The sequence below is a fragment of the Megalobrama amblycephala genome, linkage group LG2 (assembly GCF_018812025.1).
Source record: "Megalobrama amblycephala isolate DHTTF-2021 linkage group LG2, ASM1881202v1, whole genome shotgun sequence".
NCBI lineage: Eukaryota > Metazoa > Chordata > Actinopteri > Cypriniformes > Xenocyprididae > Megalobrama > Megalobrama amblycephala.
This window is the reverse complement of record NC_063045.1, coordinates 12,463,180-12,482,924: the sequence shown is the minus strand read 5'-3', so window position 1 is coordinate 12,482,924 and position 19,745 is coordinate 12,463,180. Positions and strand designations below refer to the sequence as shown.

At 39.5% G+C, this 19,745-nt stretch overlaps 1 long non-coding RNA gene across 4 annotated transcripts in view; it reads right to left on the bottom strand.

The window, feature by feature from the left end:
• Positions 1–6,054: 6,054 nt before the first annotated feature.
• The window catches only part of LOC125263660, a 106,083-nt gene continuing 92,392 nt past the window's right edge, over positions 6,055–19,745 (bottom strand). For all 4 annotated transcript variants that reach the window (XR_007183868.1, XR_007183866.1, XR_007183865.1 and 1 more), the window contains 4 exons: positions 18,891–19,059; positions 18,467–18,652; positions 10,192–10,248; positions 6,055–8,113 (listed from right to left, as the gene is read on the bottom strand). This is a non-coding gene — a long non-coding RNA (uncharacterized LOC125263660). The remainder of the gene's footprint in view (positions 8,114–10,191; positions 10,249–18,466; positions 18,653–18,890; positions 19,060–19,745) is intronic.

The following is a 19,745-nucleotide window of genomic DNA, read 5'->3' as shown; positions in this document are numbered from 1 at the left end:
TTTATTGCGAGTAAATGAGGTAAAACCAGTATATAGGTCCTGGGATTATTGCTTTAGTGTTGTTTATAGCTTTGTTAGACCATTTAGTGAGCAATAAACACGATTTGTTACTGATCTTCTGCAAGCTTATGACTGAGTTTATATATCTGGAGATTGTTATCTGATGAACACTTTAAATGTCTTGCTAAGGGTTAAACTGAGTAGCCTATAACTTTTAAATCGGAATAAAGGCTACCTCTTTCAGAGTCATTTACAAACCGTTTCTTGCATCCGTCTCCGTGTGAGTGCTTGACATTGTTGACAGTGCAAACATCGTGTGGATTTCCCGCGCTTCAGAACACTGTGAAATTTCGACACCATTTCTCGTCAGCAGTTCAGCGAAAACTTGTTTTCATCTCCTTCTAAAAATACAAGTGGTTATGTGTAATATATGTTGGTAAATAAATAGAAAGGGGAGGAGGATTGAGAGTCTATAGGAGTCCGGGGCAAGTTAGCATACTTTCACTCCAGTGAATAGGCCTATTCTTCAAAGTGGGTTTATTTTTGAACGTCAATTTCTTTAGTCACAAACTAACATAAGTCTTGACTACAAAAAGCTATTGAACATTTTTACCATTGTTGCCCGCAGGTAAACATGCTTTCTTGCTGTTATAGGAATTTCATCAGGCGATGTCCCCTATAAAAACAAGTATCCTGTGAACACCTGCAATTTTTTCAGGTCTATTAAAGTTTCAAAGCAAAGCACTAGATAAGTGTGTTTACAGTCCGCTTCTGTCAGGATTATGTTACGTCGTCTAGTTTCTCTTTGGCGACCTCGATGACTCGCTGAGTTGTGCGTGATTTATGTACGCTTATTGCGACTCAGTTGAAATCTTGTCAAATAAAACAATTAATCAAACACTAATAATGCTGAAAATATTGAATCAATCCATGCAGAGCAAAACTGCTCTGTATTCTATTCACGTGTGACGTTATGCTGTCCATGTCTTCGTTGTGTTATTACAAGAGACCCTGCGGGCTTTAAATACACAATCAGCAGTCTGGATCGACAGTGTCACGCACACACACACACACACATTTGCATGAACATGCAAAAGGGGAGTGAAAAGGTCACAGACAGGTTTTAACTCTTTAATAACCACAAGTGCACAGAGAGGTTACGATGAGGTCATATAATTGGAAAACGCTTAGTTCAAACCATGTAGACAACGTTTAACACAAAACTTCCTCTCCAGTCCAGCCTGAACACTGAAACTAACCTGCAAAAACAAGCATAATGGATGTTGGACCCTGTTTGCATAACACATATTTAGTATTTAGCAACTGATGAGTCTGTGTTATGCTGGTACGGAGCTCATTTACATAGCTTTAAGTCTTGAAGGTATAAAGTGACACAAATAGCCTCACATTGAGGATTGAAGAAAGTGTTAAATATTGTCATAAAAAAACAACAAATACAACTAAATTACGCACGCAACCTTGATAACATTATAAATGTATAATATTTCCTCTTTTAAAGATTAACACATGTTGTGTAAGAATAATGACAACAACGTTTAAAGCTTTACACATTACCTCTTTGTTTTGATGTTAAGATTAACCATTTAAAGGGTTAATGAGCCGAGAAATCAAATTTTCATTGATCTTTTGACATGTAAGACGTCATTGTACTGTAAAAACATCCTGTAAGTTTCAGAACTCAAAACTTCCTTGTTAGTCCAAAAGATCCAAAGATGACTTGTTTTGGATTTTGTCACATTATGATGTAATAGTGCGACGAAAGACTGCCTCTGCAGAATCAGATCAACGCTTACTTCTACATAATCGCATCTTTGGCCCCGCCCACTGGCGCGTTAGTGACACCCGTAAGACCTTCGTTCGTCTTCGGAACACAAGTTAAGATATTTTTGATAAAATCCGATGGCTCAGTGAGGCCTCTATTGCCAGCAAGATAATTAACACTTTCAGTTGTCCAAAAAGTTACTAAAAACATATTTAATACAGTTCATGCGACTACAGTGGTTCAACCTTTATGTTATGAAGCGACGAGAATACTTTTTGTGCACCAAAAAAACAAAATAACGACTTTATGACATCATCTAGTAATGGGTGATTTCAAAACATTGCTTCGAAGCTTTGCGAATATTTTATTTCGAATCAGTGGTTCGGAGCATGAAGCGGTGTTTTGAAATCGCCCATCACTAGATATTGTTGAAAAGTTGTTATTTTGATTTTTGCCGCACAAAAAGTATTCTCGTTGCTTTATAATAATAAGGTTGAACCACTGTAGTCACATGAACTGTTTTAAATATGTCTTTAGTAGCTTTCTGGGCATCTGAAAGTGTTAATGATCTCGCTGGCAATAGAGGCCTCACTGAGCCATCGGATTTTATCAAAAATATCTTAATTTGTGTTCTGAAGATGAACGAAGGTCTTACAGGTGTGAAACGACATGAGGGTGAGTAATTAATGACAGAATTTTCATTTTTGGGTGAACTAACCCTTTAACTTCCAAATGATCCTAACACTAGCCACTGACTAAACGGTCAACTTCACATTGTTTCTTTTAGTAGCATGAAAATAATATGTTATTTAAATGCAGTTCATGGCCCATATTAAAATGGATTCTGATTTTATACTTATAGTAAACACAAGTAATGTGACTGAATGACAGGAATTATGGGTACTTTTTCAGTCCTGGATGTGAGTGCACAAACCACAAGTCTTATGACTGAGTGCCAGGAATTATGGGTACTTTTTCAGTCCACCACAGTTGTGTTAAAAGCAAATTTTCAACACTTCTAATGAGCTGAATCAGGGTTATTGTTCTCAAGCCTGCCTGTAACCTTTGACCTCAGGCAATGAATGAACTGATCTGATGTCAGCTTAAATAGTAAATGTTTAACAAATTAAAACAGTTATGAAGATTGTTTGTGTGTGTTCAGGTTTTGCTGTTTGCAACTTAAAAATATTATATAGGGTACATAACAATATTTTATTATATACAACATTTTTATTAAAAATATATTGCTTATATGTTTTTATACCTAGTACTAAATACATTTTTTTATTTTATATATATTTAAAAATACAAAAGGTTTTTGTACATGGAGTTTTAGGGTTTAGGGTATAGCAAATATAGAAAACAGTTAATGTCAATGGAAAGTCTGCACTATGAAACAAAAACAAGAAAGAAAACAAGACACTTTGGTTTGAATTCAGTCAGCATGTGTTGAGGCCTCTGGAGAACAATCAGACCAGCATCTGTGTAACACCAGAGTGTGTGTGTGTGTGTGTGTGTGTGTGTGTGTGTGTGGTGAGAGTCTGAATGTGTGTGATATCTGTACAGATGAGAGTGGTGGAAGTGTGGCAGATGCAGTGTGTGTGTGTGTGTGTGTGTGTGTGTGTGTGTGTGTATATATGTGCGTAAGGTGAGCTTGAGGTTTCTCTGAGCTGCCTGAGTATGTGGAGTCAGTAAAAAGGAGACACGGAGGACGCGGTCTGGTGTGTGTGTGTGTCGGAGCACAAACTGTAAGACTGACAGGATGTGACATCACAACTGAATCTTTGGTTCTGAACAGAAAACAGATTTAGTGAAATAATTTATATCTAAATGGTACACATATATATGTATATACATGCAAAAATGCATTATTTAGACATTTAAAATAAATGATAAATTATAAACAATTTGTGAGTGATATTTATATATATATATATATATATATATATATATATATAATATAAATATCACTCACAAATTGTTTATAATTTATCATTTATTTATATATATATATATGTTATGTATTCGGATATATTTTTATATTTACTCATGACTTTTACACATTTAATTATTTAAAATGTATTAATATTATATATAAGAAGATGGATATTTTTGGGAGAAATAAGAACCCCCGCTAGAGCACTTGAGCGCGCGTCTGTTCGCTGTTTTTCCCGCTCTGACAGCAGGCGCATGTAATGACACGGTGTCGTCGAATCGGATCAAAGGGTCACGCTGACGGAGAGATCCCGCTCGCTCTCGCGCAAGAGTGTATAATAACAAAATTATACAGCTGTCAGCGCTGTCTATAATACATTGTGGTGTGTTTCTCTGCATCACTCATTTCCCCATAAACACACATCAATCAAGCTCCCGCTCTCTTCCTGATCACACGCTTCGGCTCGGCCTGGTTCCCAAGATAAATAACGCTCCCGGAAAACCGTCAATGAAAGCGGGCAGAGACCAGCGCCGCTCTTATTCCCGAATATTCATAATTTATGCCTCTAACGACGTCTGTGTTTTATGTGATGCAAACTAAACCTCATCTAGTGCTTTTATCTGCGTTTGTTTAGTTGACTGTTTTATTTATTAGAACGTCTTTCGGTCCTTTTACTAAATGAAAATGGTGTCGAAATTTTTCATCTTTTCTTATGAGTGATACATCGCACAAATGTATCCATTATGTATGATGTTTTTCGCCTGGCTAAAGAAAACAGCCAGCATAGCCTAGATCACTCTAACTTGAGCCAGTAAGCAATCTAGAACATGTTTGGAAATAGAAACCACACAAAACATCATTCTAGGCTATAGAAATTTGATGAAAACACCTAGCTTGCAATAATGTTTTCTAATTCGAGTGGTAGTACTGGTAGGTTTCTGCAGGAAATTCGAGCATGCTGCCGTTCATCTTTGCATAAATACGTCACATCTGTTTACATAAAGATCGAGTCCCAGCTAGTAGGCTATATGGCATGTGAGGATGCTGCTGGTAGCGGATCATTTATAGCCTTTTCTCACAGCAGCTGGAATAATTAAACTCATCATTTTGATGGCAGATTGTATGGTATGAGAAATTAATGTTACTGTACAGAAATTTAAATCTGCAGGTAACACTAATACACACACAGTCATGCAATTCTGATGTTGTTAACATTAACAATTTGAGAACAAAGTATAAAAATAATAATAATTTGCACGGTTTGATGTGATCTGAGCTAAAGGTGATGATACACGGGGCAACTTTTTGAGCAATGTTGCTTGGGCACTTTCCCACTGAGAATGAGCAACAAATATATATCTGGATACGTTAGATCGGTCGTGGGCAATTTTTTGAGATCCTCCAATCAGAATGTTAGCAGCCGATCACGTGACCGGTTCGGAGAATTCAGAAAAAATTCAAACAAGATGGCGGCCTCTCAGCGGCAGTGGAGCGGAGAAAAGGAGTGTGAACTTTTATCTTTTTACGCTAGTAAGTTGTCATGCGTCAACCCAAAACAGGGAATTTACCTCATATATTGCTTAAAATACCAACAACTGTCCGAAAGTAATGTGTGTATGCTGTAATGAAGCTATTGAATGATTTCAGTTAAATACTAAAAAGACGGGATTTTTTAACGTCTCCAGTAGCGTAGGCTGTAGGGCGTTTGACATTTGAATAGCTTTTGATGCGATCGACGCGGGTTCGAATCCGTCTTTTGCCGAACTCGCTCTTCTCCCTTTTCCTGTCACAAATCAGATCGGAAAGGCATTTATTTTTAATAAAAATGAAGAAAATATTTGAAAAGTTGCCTAACAAGTGTTTATAATAAAGTATTTATTGAGTTGGCAATAGATTTGCTCCTCTCTGATTAGTTGCTGCCAACTGTCCGTTGCCCTAATTAGTTGCCCTGTGTCTCATCAGGTTGCCCGTTGACGGCAACATTGCCCAGCAACATTGCTCAAAAAGTTGCCCCGTGTATCATCACCTTAAGCAATTGTTAGATTTAATCACCATTGGCAGCGCGATTTATTGCTATACTTTTTTCCTCAGTTGGTCAGAACAAAAGTGGCAGATGTGTTACTTGTTCAGATGATATTTTCCGGTGAAATTTCTTATTTTGCTCATAATTCTAAGACGTAGAAACTGTGATTCTGAAGTATTCACACCGTGTTGACTGACAGCAAACATTAGATTCATCCACGCTGAGGAGTCGAGCTGATGCACAACCCATGTAAAGATGAAAATTCCAAAAATAACTGCAATTGCAGGTTTCAAACAGAGATGGCGACAAAGAGGTAAAACTTACAGACTGCAGCTTTAATATATATAAGGCCAAAATTATTCATACCCAGGCCAAAATTTTAATTATGGTGAATTTTTATTTGACAGATCTTCTGGCTGGAAATGACACAAAAAGGTGATGAAAGAAAGTAAAACACTGTGTTAGACGAAGAATATTAACTTTTTTTTTTTTTTTACATTTTGACAAAACATTCCATTGTCCACAATTATCATCATACCCTCTCAATAATCAATGACAAAGCCTTTATTTTTCATCACAGCTGTCAAACGGTTTTTAGAATTGGTGACAAGTTTTTTGCACATTTCCATTTTGGACCACTCCTCTTTTGCTGATCTCCAGGTCCTTGAGGTTAGACGTCTTCCTTGCCATGACTCTGCTCTTCAGTTCTCTCCACAAATTCTCAGTTGGATTCTGGTCTGGACTCTGGCTTGGCCTCTCCAACGTTGATATTGGTCTCTGCAAACCATTTCTTTACCACTTTTGTTGTGTGGTTTGGATCGTTATCTTGTTGGAAGGTCCACTGCGCCCCCAGGTCAAGTGTTACTCCAGAATCTCATGTAGTCTTTTTTCATGATGCCATTTACATTTACAAGGTTGCCTGGCCCACTGGCTGAAAAACACCCCCAAAGCATTATGTTCCCAACACCATGCTTGATTGCGGGGATGGTGTTCTTGGAGTTGAATGCTTCTCTTTTATTTTTTTTCTCCAAACAAAAGCCACATCCCTATGTCCAGCCAACTCAATTTTTGTCTCGTCAGACCACAGAACAAAGAAGCCGTTTGGTCATTGATTCTGTGGTCTGATGAGACAAAAATTTAGTTGTAACCGTATATATATATATATATATATATATATATATATATATATATATTTATATATATTCTAGAATATATTTTAAAATAAAAGTATATCAATCGTTATTTAATATATTTTAACGCAACATCTAATATTTTTAGAATATGTTATTTTAAAATATATAATATTTGAATTTATTTAAAAAATTGAATAACTATTTCATTATCATTTTTAACATACGGCAGAATTTATGGGTGCAACGTTTACGAGGTTCATAAAACAGAAAGAGCTTCCAGTGAATATGGGAACGTAGCCAATCAGAGAGCTCGATTCAGGCGTGCATCTTCCGCCAGAATGATTGTGATTGGTGGACGCTGTGGTCGATGTTGTTGTGGTTTATTACAACAGATGTTAATGATGTCTGTTTCAGTGGTCAGTCAGTGCATCGCTAATAATAAACTTTAATCAGATCTGTCAGCGGTTTGTTTTTTTTCTGCTTGTGTGGATGAGATCAGTGATTACAGTGAGAAACAAACACACAAACAGACCAACACATCCTGACCAGAGAAGTGCGCGCGCTTTTTTTTTTTCTTCTTGCTACTGCTTTTTTTGATTGTTTGTAATTTTTCTTACATTTCTGAAGAAACTGTGAGCACCACCAGTATTGAAAAACTCGTGGGAGATTTTAAACACATTGCTATGCAGTTGCTAAGGTGCTCTGAGTGGTTTTAAGCACGTTGCCATGTGGTTGCTAAGGTGCCTTTAGCATGTTGCTATACAGTTGAAGGTGTTTAGAGTAGTTTTTCCCTTTCTTTCATCTGGACATTGGTCAATTCATTGATCTGTTATTCATTCATTCATTGTCTGTATATATTTTATATAATTTTATCATATGGAGTTAAAAGCATTAACACTATGAAATATTATGGAGCATTCATGTATTTTTCCCATCTCGTGAACAGAACCTGCGAGAGATCTGCGGAGATGGATGATGTAACCCGTCGTCACGGTAATGGAATCTCCCTCTGCAGACACTGATGGATCTGTTGCCGTGGCAGCCATTGCCGCCCGCTGACATTCCGGCCTGCCCCTGTCTGACGGCGGGCAGTGCCAAGCACTCTGCCTGCTGTCACAGAGTGGTGTGTGTGTGTATGTGTGTGTGCGAGAGTGTGTTTGTGTGTGGTCTGGGCCTCTAGCCAGAGCGCTGCCTGACAGGGCCCCCTCACGCAGCTCCACTGAGAGGACCACGCAGTGCTGGAGAATACAGAAGAGTCCTGTGAGTGAGCTCTGTAGCAGGGCAGTGGGTTCACTGTTACCCAGCCTCTACACAATCGCACACCCTGGCCTAACCAGGTTATGTGTTATGTTTAAGAATATCAAGTCGCGGTATTGGTGGTCGCTAAACATGTTAGGTGTTACCTTACTAGAGTATCGAAAAAGAAGTGGATATCACATACTCAAGTTTCTTACAGCAGAATGTAGCATGGACAGTATACTATGCGTAGTGTGCTAGTGTGCTATTTCAAACATAGTTAATGTGACAAGAATATAGAGCATAATGCTGTTTGCAACGTTTAGTGTAGCTCACTTCAAAAGGTTTAGCATGCACTGTAAAAAAAAGATTTTTTGAATTATCAGATGTGTTTCACATGACTAAACTATTTCAGCTTTTCTACTTCAAAATTTCAAGTTTAATTAATTAATGTTACTAATTTTCTGTGAAACAGCTTCCACTCAGAAGTAAATTTCACAAATAACTCCAAAGGAAATCCGTTGGCAGTTTTTTTCACTATACTATTACATTTTTTTTTTTTAGTTTTAGATCAAATAAAACACCAACGCAGCAACATAAATTTATAAATACTTGTGAATAAGGGTACATTTACACAACAACACTGTACTAAAACCGGAAAAGTATTTTCTTCCTGTTTTTCATATACAGATGACATTGTCAAAACAGATCCATGAAAAAATGTTTAAAAACGCTACATTAAGGCCTGTTCCCACCAAGAACGATAACTATAAAGATAAACTATAACGATAAATTTGTGTCCACACCAACAAACGATAACAGTCTGTTTATCCTAAGCTCATGCACTGCGGTTTCAAAGTAGGCTACAACCAATGCTATCTCATGACCAATTCGTATGTGCGATTTGTCTAACTCTAGGTTTAGGGGCAGGGTTAGGAGTAGGTCATTCGTACGAATTCATATGAATTTGGCAACTTGTAAAATATGTACAATTAAGCAAAAAACGTACTAATTCGTATGAATTTAGCCACCTCGTAAATTACGTATGGATTGCCATGAGATCGGGTTGGCTACAACATGTTTTTGCTGTTTTTGTTGCATTTACACGGCTTTAACCAGCAGATGTCCTCAGCATGCTATGTTTCGAGTGAATATAGTGTAGTGTAATCGATCTAATCTAACAGTGAATTTAGCTGACAAAGTCAATATAGAGGAATAAAAACAACGCCTAGTCTTTTTCACTGCCATGTCAAAGGAAGGAAGACAACGTTGTCGAAACTAGCACTGGATACCTGAGGTAATTTTATGTTACACTGTTTGCTAGCCTGGCATAATGATCTCATCGTTAATACTTCTCGCTATTTATTCCGAGGGTATGACCGATTGTTTTCCATATATCCACTTTCTTTAAAGTATCCTTGAAAAGAGGGGTTCACATGTCAAAAAGTGGTGGCTTTTTCTGGACCTCTGCGATTAACTTCTCCGCAATGTTGTCTGCCATTTTAAATGCGTGAGCCCTTAAATTAGAATGAATTATGATTGGCTGTCAGTGTTTTATCGTTCAACAGCTAGAAAAATCGTTCTGAAAGTGATCCCAATGATATAGTTTCTCTATATCGTTATTGTTATAGCTGTGGTGTGGACAGTGCTATTCTTTTATATTTAGAACGATTTTTTGAACTATTTTTATTGTTATTTTTATAGTTGTCCTTCTTGGTGTGAACGGGCCTTTATTCATGCAAGGCCAGTAGATGGCGATGTCACTTGGTAAAGAAACACTATGAGCCTATAGAATGAACACCTAATCCGCATGCACATGATGTCACCATTTTCCCAAATGCATGTTTTTGTAATTTACACAAGATAAAGTTATCATTGTCAAAAACTTGCACTTTTTCAAAAGTTTGCGTTTTCAGGCCCCCAAAATGCTGTTGTCGTGTAAATGAACAGCCAAAATGCATAAAATGTTTTCCATTTTTAGTTGAAAACGTTGTGGTGTAAACGGCCCTTTAGAGTTTCTCATTAAATGTTGATGCTCATACAGATGATTCTCGGAAAAACGGATAGTATATGTACGCACCAGCTGCTAGCATTCAGCACATGTTGCTCCTTCCCCAGGAAACATCAGTCATGAAGCCTGAAACATAAAAATAGACAAAAACGATTGACAAAAGCCACATTGTGCATTTTAGACAAATCAGCCACCAAATAACACTGTCTCCCTGACTTTCTGGCTTTGAAGTGTGTGTTTGGATGTAATAATCACTGCACTCTTTTGGGCAGCATGCTCTAATTCATTCCCACACACACCGTGTACATTTACAGTATTCAGCAGGGACTCAGTGGAGGAATGCACACAACTGACCCTCTCATTCTGTCTGGTGCTGCTCTCTAGTTGACATTTAAAGGCTAACAGCTTGCACTGACACTCTAAAACCCCATTGGACAGTTTGTCTGTCAGTCAAATTTGACCAGCCAATAAAAAAGATCTCTTCATGCCACACATAAATACAGGCTGCATGCATACTACTTTACTATATATATTACAGGCTTCATACTAACTGTTCAGTATATATTGTATGTTTACAAACCCTATTCCAAAAAAGTTGGGACAAATTTCAATATTTTATTCAGAATACAACATAGAATGTTTAAACTGAGAAAATATATCATTTTAATGGAAAAATAAGTTGATTTTAAATTTCATGGCATCAACACATCTCAAAAAAGTTGGGACAAGGCCATGTTTACCACTGTGTGGCATCCCCTCGTCTTTTTATAACAGTCTGCAAACGTCTGGGGACTGAGGAGACAAGTTGCTCAAGTTTAGGAATAGGAATGTTGTCCCATTCTTGTCTAATACAGGCTTCTAGTTGCTCAACTGTCTTAGGTCTTCTTTGTCGCATCTTCCTCTTTATGATGCGCCAAATGTTTTCTAAGGGTGAAAGATCTGGACTGCAGGCTGGCCATTTCAGTACCCGGATCCTTCTTCTACGCAGCCATGATGTTGTAATTGATGCAGTATGGCATTGTCATGTTGGAAAATGCAAGGTCTTCCCTGAAAGAGATGACATCTAGATGGGAGCATATGTTGTTCTAGAACTTGGATATACCTTTCAGCATTGATGGTGCCTTTCCAGATGTGTAAGCTGCCCATGCCACACGCACTCATACAACCCCATACCATCAGAGATGCAGGCTTCTGAACTGAGCGCTGATAACAACTTGGGTTGTCCTTGTTCTCTTTAGTCCAGATGACATGGCGTCCCAGTTTTCCAAAAAGAACTTCAAATTTTGATTCGTCTGACCACAGAACAGTTTTCCACTTTGCCACAGTCCATTTTAAATGAGCCTTGGCCCAGAGAAAACACCTTGCGCTTCTGGATCATGTTTAGATATGGCTTCTTTTTTTGACCTATAGAGTTTTAGCCGGCAACGGCGAATGGCATGGTGGATTGTGTTCACCGACAATGTTTTCTGGAAGTATTCCTGAGCCCATGTTGTGATTTCCATTACAGTAGCATTCCTGTATGTGAGTCTAAGGGCCCGAAGATCACGGGCATCCAGTATGGTTTTCCGGCCTTGACCCTTACGCACAGAGATTGTTCCAGATTCTCTGAATCTTTGGATGATATTATGCACTGTAGATGATGATAACTTCAAACTCTTTGCAATTTTTCTCTGAGAAACTCCTTTCTGATATTGCTCCACTATTTTTGGCCGCAGCATTGGGGGAATTGGTGATCCTCTGCCCATCTTGACTTCTGAGAGACACTGCCACTCTGAGAGGCTCTTTTTTACCCAATCATGTTGCCAATTGACCTAATAAGTTGCAAATTGGTCCTCCAGCTGTTCCTTATATGTACATTTAACTTTTCTGGCCTCTTATTGCTACCTGTCCCAACTTTTTTGGAATGTGTAGAATTTCAAAATGTCTCACTTTCAACATTTGATATGTTATCTATATTCTATTGTGAATAAAATATAAGTTTATGAGATTTGTAAATTATTGCATTCCTTTTTTATTCACAATTTGTACAGTGTCCCAACTTTTTTAGAATTGGGTTTGTACATACTGCTGTGCATAGTGTGCAAATTTCCTGCATGAATGGAAGCAAAATGCCAAAATGTGCATTACACAACAAAGCACAATGGCTGTAATACTGTTTTCCACTATGCAATGTGCAAGACTTCCAGTGTGACAAATGAACGGACAGTAAAACCAACCATGATCAACTGTGATCTTTTTCTTGACTTGCTATTTCACCAGACTAACATAATATTTAAAAACACAAAAGTAACTGGACTGGACACTACTGAAATAAATGTGTACTGTAACAATGTAGCACTACTAGGCCTGACCCAAATGGCACCCTAAACCCTCACGGTCTTCCTCTGAGTCCACACTTTCATGAAGTAACGCTGCCTTGACTGTCAGGTAGAAGTCGGCTGTGTAGCTCGCAGACTTGCAGCCTTGGCAGAATTACGCATTGAGGTCACATAGCGGCCACAAAGGGGGCACTCACGAGCACCCTTCTGAAACCTAAAATGACAAATAGGACACCCTATGATCTCATGGACTTAACGGATATGCGCACACAGCGGCCATTGTAAGTCCTCAAGACCGAAAGTACACATTAAGTGTGCCATTTGGGACAGGGCCACATAATGCATAATGTTTCACACAATACTGCTTCTTTTTAAAGACAGTAGGCAGTAAACAGTATATACTGCACACTAAGTAGTAAGACAGCAATCCATTTTAAAATTTTGAAATAGCATACTAGCATAATACTCTTATTTTTTATATTTATGTGGCAGAAATTGTCAAGTTGTATGCTATTCTAAATTCAGTATTGCATTATGGATACAGTGTTTCACGTGGTGTGCTTGAACCGCAAACGGCAAATGTAGTAGGCCAGCTGGGTGATATATAAATCCCCACGTGGTACACATACATACATATTGCAAAAATAGTACAAGTAGTGTGCTAGTATGCTATTCCAAGTAGTGAAACGGTCACCATGAGTTATATCTTTCGTGCCTCAAGAATGCACCATTGTGTGTTTGAGATTAGCCCTGTAATTCTAGCAGGGGATGGAACATTAAAGATGAACAAAAGCGCCTGACAGGTCCAGTTAAACTCTCTCTCTCTCGTGTGTGTGTGTGTGAATCAGTTGAACTCTAGACCAGTACTGCATGAAATTTGGTATAGCACTTGCCAGTGTGGTTTACCGCAGCATGTGTGTGTGTGTTAGCATGTGTGTATGTGTGTTCGCTGGCGGTAGCAGCCACACGCAAGCCTGGTATTTCCCTTGGGGAAGTTTTTCGCTGCTTGTAAGTCTCATGTCTTTGATTTTGTGTGCTCGAGGCAGAGGAAAGGAAGCAACCGAACGCTGTCTCGCTGCTTCTGTCAACTCGTGGTCCCTTGAAAGAAAGAAAGAAAGAAAGAAAGAAAGAAAGAAAGAAAGAAAGAAAGAAAGAAAGAAAGAAAGAAAGAAAAAGAAAGAAAAAAAGATTCTCCATTAAAGTCAGTTCAGGACAGACAGACAGACAGACAGACAGATAGATAGATAGATAGATAGATAGATAGATAGATAGATAGATAGATAGATAGATAGATAGATGGTTGAATGGATGAACGGAAGGATGGATAGACAGACATAAGTAGACGGATGGATGGTAGATGGATGGAGAGAAGACAGACAGATAGATAGATAGATAGATAGATAGATAGATTCAGTGACAGTTTCTGGTATGAAGAGGGTGGGTGTTTTCTGTGTTGAGCTGCATGTGTGGAAGGAAATGAGCGGATTTGACGGTGCGGACGAGCAGCGTGTCCTGCCAGGAATACACACACAAACACACACAGACACACACACCAGATCCTGCCAACTGTTTATTTGTCTGCCTGTTCGCAGGAGCCGCAGCACGGCACGCTCTGATCTGCTGCGCCAAGAGTCGACATGCAGACAGCAAAGGAATATAGCGTGTTCCAGGAGTCTGGATCAAACTCCGGCCCCCAGAACATGTTCTCTGTCTCTTAATATATTATATATTATATATATTTTAGATTGTATTTTGGTTGTAATCAGGTTTTATTCAAAAAAAAGTTTTGTAATTATGTTTTTGAAACATTTAATGTCAAATGTTCAGATTATATTATTACAAACATAAACAAAACGTTCCAGAAACAGTTTGGTCTGGTTTTGGTGTTTTGGGTTTCATTTGAATTGAAGAGAGTTAACTTTGGAAATATTGTCTATTATGTAAATGAAGCCAATCGAGCAGGACACAAGCACTCAAACCTGCATCACCGACACGACACTTTAGTGTGTCACGTTGCAGCGTAAATCGCTGATTAAAGACTGTGATTTAACATAAATACACACAGATCTGCGGTTTTGCCCCTGTGAAAATATGTGTGTGTGTAAAGACGTGTCATCTGTGTGTGCAGAGCTGGTGTGAATGACGCTGTGAGACTGCTCAAGAGGCCACAAGAGAGAAACGAGAGTGACAGAATGCGAGATAGAGATTATTAACACCAGAGTTCTGCCTGTGAGTTCTGCACGATGCTATAGGGCTTTGCCAAGACTATGCTATCCAGGTGTTCTGAGTGGTTGCTAGCTGGTTTCTTACAGGTGTAAATCAAAGTAGCCCACATATTTATGCTGTATTGTTTTGTTGCTTTATTTTATTTTAAATATTTATTTTAATAACATTCATAATATTTCTTTTTTAATTAATATGTATTCTTTATTTTATGAGTTTGGGGCAAAATTGAGTGACCAGAATGCTCAAATGTTCTGTACATTTTCATAATCTATTTTATTCTATCATGTTCAGAATAGTATTACTTTTATTAGCAAACAAAATCAAATAAGTAATCCTCTTCACACTCAACTTTAATATTGTCGTCAATAAAAAAAAAGTTTATATTTTCTAATACTTTTGCATATACAGGTCTTTTACCATGCCAATAAGGTATGTGGTTTCCAAGAAGAGACCCGATCGCGCCGACAGGACTGCAGTTGCACTATGAGCCTCTAGGGGGGGCTGCTGTACCACCGTTCTCCGTATCGCCGGGCTCCGCTAGACGCTGCTGCCGCTCGTGTCCCTCTCTCTAATCACGCTCTGCGTCTCTCCCCCTCTCTTTATCATTCTGAGCCACCCCTCCTCCCCCAGTCACTTACCCTGCCCTTCTGAGAGAAGAATCCACGGCGTGTGCGATTTAGAGGGTGTGCGTGTATGTGTGTGCGTGTTAGTTTATGAGCCTGAGCTTCTGTTTGTGTGTGCGTAGAGGTGCTATGAAGGCCGGCGCTATTGTGTGCAGCGCAGTGTTCTGTTACCTGCGCGCGAGTGATTAGAGCGCCGTAATAAACGGAGGGAGAGATAGAGCGCGCGCGAGAGAGAGAGAGGGAGAGAGAGAGGGAGGGAGGGGGTGAACGAGGGATAGGTTGAGTGGAAGAGTAATAAAGACCGAGGGAGGAGATGAAATTCCAGCTGCCTGTGAAAGGCTGTTTCCTGCAGCGCTGCCACGAGATTAATGACGAGAGAAAAAAAGGGAGAGAGAGAGAGAGAGAGACGGAGGCAGGAAGAGTGCCGCGCAAACGACTCAACGAAAGTATCCGGTCCGCTGCGACGGCGTCCCGTTTAGCGGCGCGCGTCTCGTTTTAATCTGGTTAAAGTTCTCTCTTATCATTTTAATAGCGTTCTTTCACACGCACAGATCACTGTTGAGGCAGATCGGCAGATACTGCGCGCTCAGAGGGCATGCGGAGACATTCACAGTGCCAGTGCGCCGCGCGCCTGCCAGGCGTCGTTTCGCTCCGCTGCCAGGCCTCTCGCTCTGCTCTGCCTGTGCCTGAGATAAAAGCATTTCATTTTACGTCACGGTTGGACGTATAAGTGAGAAGAAAAGAGAGTTTGCTAGATTGTCCTCATCCTTCCCAGAGATCGATATGCCATTAGCACAGTTAGCTGCGGTTTTTCTGTTGCGCAACTCGTGGTATCTCTCATGGTGGCTCTAAATGTGTGAGTGAGGATGTGTTGGGTATCTCTTGAACTAAAAATTTCTCTGCGCGACTATTTAAGTATTACACTCGGTATACACTCTTAAAAATAAAGATTACTAAAGGGGGTTTCGACGCCAACCCTAATAAAAACACACCTAAAGCTCTTCAGGATCTCTTGAAAATACAGGCAGGTGTTTTGAAGCAGGTAGGAAGTAAACTTTGAAGGACAGTGTAGGGTTGAAGACCTCTGCCATAGAAGAATCATTTCAGGTTCCTCTAAGAACCTTTTAGTGAAAAGTTCTTAAAAGAGCAATTTTTATATGAAGAACTTAATCTAAAGAACCCTTTTCCTCTAAAAAGAACATTTTGTGCAATGGCCCACTGAACAGGGAACGTTCTCAAAGCTTTGGCTAACCTGGCAAGGTTCTCTCAACGTTACGAACCAACATTATTCCAATAATGTAAATGTTCATTATAAGTTTTTAAAGTCTTTAATAACATTAAGAGAACATTCAAATTTTCATGAAATAATGGGAACATATTTTTGTGACCTGGGGAGAAGGTTCCATGGAAGTTAAAGGTTCTTCATGGAACCACAGAAGCCAATAAAGAACCTTTTATTTTTAAAAGTGTACTCTTAAAAATAAAGTCTATATATGATAGATATCTATATGACAGCTTTGCTGTCCTTCAAATTACCGGTCTTAGCTATTTCTGTGCTAACTTTGCTAACTGTGCTACTTCTGTGTTAACTTTGCTAACTGTGCTATCTATGTGCAAACTTTGATAACTGCGCTAACCCTGTGTTAACATTTCTAACTGTGCTATTTCTATGTTAACTTTGATAATTGTGCTACTTTCGTGCTGTCCTATTTCTGTGCTAACTTTGATAACTGCGCTACTTTCATGCTAATTGCGTTAACTTTGATAACTCCGCTACCCTTGTGTTAACCTTTGTAACTGTGCTATTTCTGTGCTAACTTTGATAACTGTGTTAACTTTTCTAACTGTTATTTCTGTGTTAACTTTGATAACTGTTAACTTTTCTAACTGTGCTATTTCTGTGCTAACTTTGATAACTGTGCTACTTTCGTGTTAACGGTGCTATTTCTGTGTTAACTTTGATAACTTTTAACTTTTCTAATTGTTATTTCTGTGCTAACTTTGATAACTGTGCTACTTTCGTGGTAACTGCTATTTCTGTGTTAACTTTGATAACTGTGCTAACTTTTCTGACTGTGCTATTTCTGTGCTAACTTTGGTAACTGTGACACTTTTGTGCTAACTGTGCTATTTCTGTGTTAACTTTGATAACTGTGCTACCTCTGTACTATTTCTGTGCTACCTCTGATAACTGCTACTTTCGTGCCAACTGTGCTATTTCTGTGTTAACTTTGATAACTGTGCTACCTCTGTGCTATTTCTGTGCTAACTTTGATAACTGTTAACTTTTCTAACTGTTATTTCTGTGCTAACTTTGATAACTGTTAACTTTTCTAACTGTGCTATTTCTGTGCTAACTTTGATAACTGTGCTACTTTCGTGTTAACGGTGCTATTTCTGTGTTAACTTTGATAACTTTTAACTTTTCTAATTGTTATTTCTGTGCTAACTTTGATAACTGTGCTACTTTCGTGGTAACTGCTATTTCTGTGTTAATTTTGATAACTGTGCTAACTTTTCTGACTGCTATTTCTGTGCTAACTTTGGTAACTGTGCTACTTTTGTGCTAACTGCTATTTCTGTGTTAACTTTGATAACTGCTACTTTCGTGCTAACTGTGCGATTTCTGTGTTAACTTTGATAACTGTGCTACTTTCGTGCTAACTGTGCTATTTCTGTGTTAACTTTGATAACTGTGCTACCTCTGTAGTATTTCTGTGCTACCTTTGATAACTGCTACTTTCGTGCCAACTGTGCTACATCTGTGCTAACTTTGATAAATGTGCTAACTGTGCTATTTATGTGCTAACTTTGCTAATTGTGCTACTTCTCTGCTAAGTTTTCTAACTGTGCCTTGTTCTGTGAATTACCTGCATTTACTTCCTTAAGTTCTCTGAGATATTAACTATGTCAGAAGCATTGTTCTTTGACTTTTGGATAGCTGTGCTATGTGCTGTGCCATCTAAAATTTACGCAAGAGAGGAAAGAGTGTGAAGTATTAAGGCTGTCTGATCCATATTAGGTTTCCTCAGAGTAGCTTGACGCATGCTAAATGCACAGCCATTTAGCCTGTGCTAATGAGTGAAATACTTTACAAACGGTGCAGCCCCATTACTTAATGTTGCCTTTAATGTTTGTCTTTCTCAACTTTTTTGAGAGGATGTTTTTGAATCTTACCATGTCGGCCCTCGCTTGTGCGCTACGATCTGTTTTCTATATTTACAGAAACGATCGCAGGGACGAAGCGGAGCGAGCGGTAGAAGTCTACGGCTGCGGGATTTCTCCGGGGAACATCTTGCCGTCACGCTCCACTGCTGTCTGAAGAGCGCCAGGGAAACCCTGACTGCAGAAGCGGGACGAGAGCTGAGACGAGAAAAGAGACAGAGCGTGAGGGAATGAACGCAGCGGCGCGTGTGTGTGCGAGGCTCTGTGGGAGAGAAACAGGTGCTTCCTGTGCTTTTGAAATGCGAGTATGTGTGTGCGCAAGTAGCGCTGCCTGAAAAGCGTGTGCTGTTTGCATGCGATTACCGGCCCTGCTCTGTGTGTGTGCGTGTGTGAGATTGTGTGGCAGCTTGCGGTGTGTGTATGTGTGTGTGCGTACCTGGCTCACGCTGAGACAGGACCATTAATCCTGCTTACTGGCCGTTGAGCAGCGTAGAGCAGCGCAGAGATAAAGAGCCAAATCCTCTCTCTCTCTCTCTCTCTCTCTCTCTCTCTCGCTCACTCGCTCGCTCCAGGCGTGATGACTGACTCGGCCTGTCTGTCGTCACCTGTAACGAGCCGACGTGATTTAATTCAATTGCGTTCGATTCAGTGACTCAACTGTAATGTCATAAACTGGGATATGATAATTGTATTGATGATGCGCTTCCTGCGGGTTGAATAGCTCATCCATGACCAGATGTGTTCTGCGGTTGCGTGTGAAATCGTTACTAGTGAGGTCAGATCAACACTGACCTGGAGTCATGGGGAGCGAGAGAGAGAGAGAGAGAGGGCTGTGTGTCGGGTCAGAGCGCTGGTCACACTTTCTGTAATACACGCGTTCGTCAATAACTGCCTGATCGATACTCTTAACTGTGCATTGATGACCGATACACAGGCCTGCTGGAATAATACACACACAGTTTTCCCTGCACGGCTTCTCAGACTCTCACCTGCCTCTCTTTCAGCCTGTCTGTCTCTCGGTCTGCCTTTCTTGCTGTCTACCAAGAACTATTTGGTGCTGTCTGGTGCTGACAGTCTGGTGCTGTCTACCTTCCGCACCAAATAGTTCTAGGAACTCAGTTATAAGAACTGGCCACTAGGATAGTTCCCCGAGAACTGATTTCTCCCCCGGGCTAGGTTCCTGGTTGCATTCTATCTATCTACCTCTTTGTATCTTTCTACCAGTCTTTTTTTGTCTAATACCTGTCTGTCTTTCCTTTCTATCTATCATTCTCTAACATTGTCCTTCTCT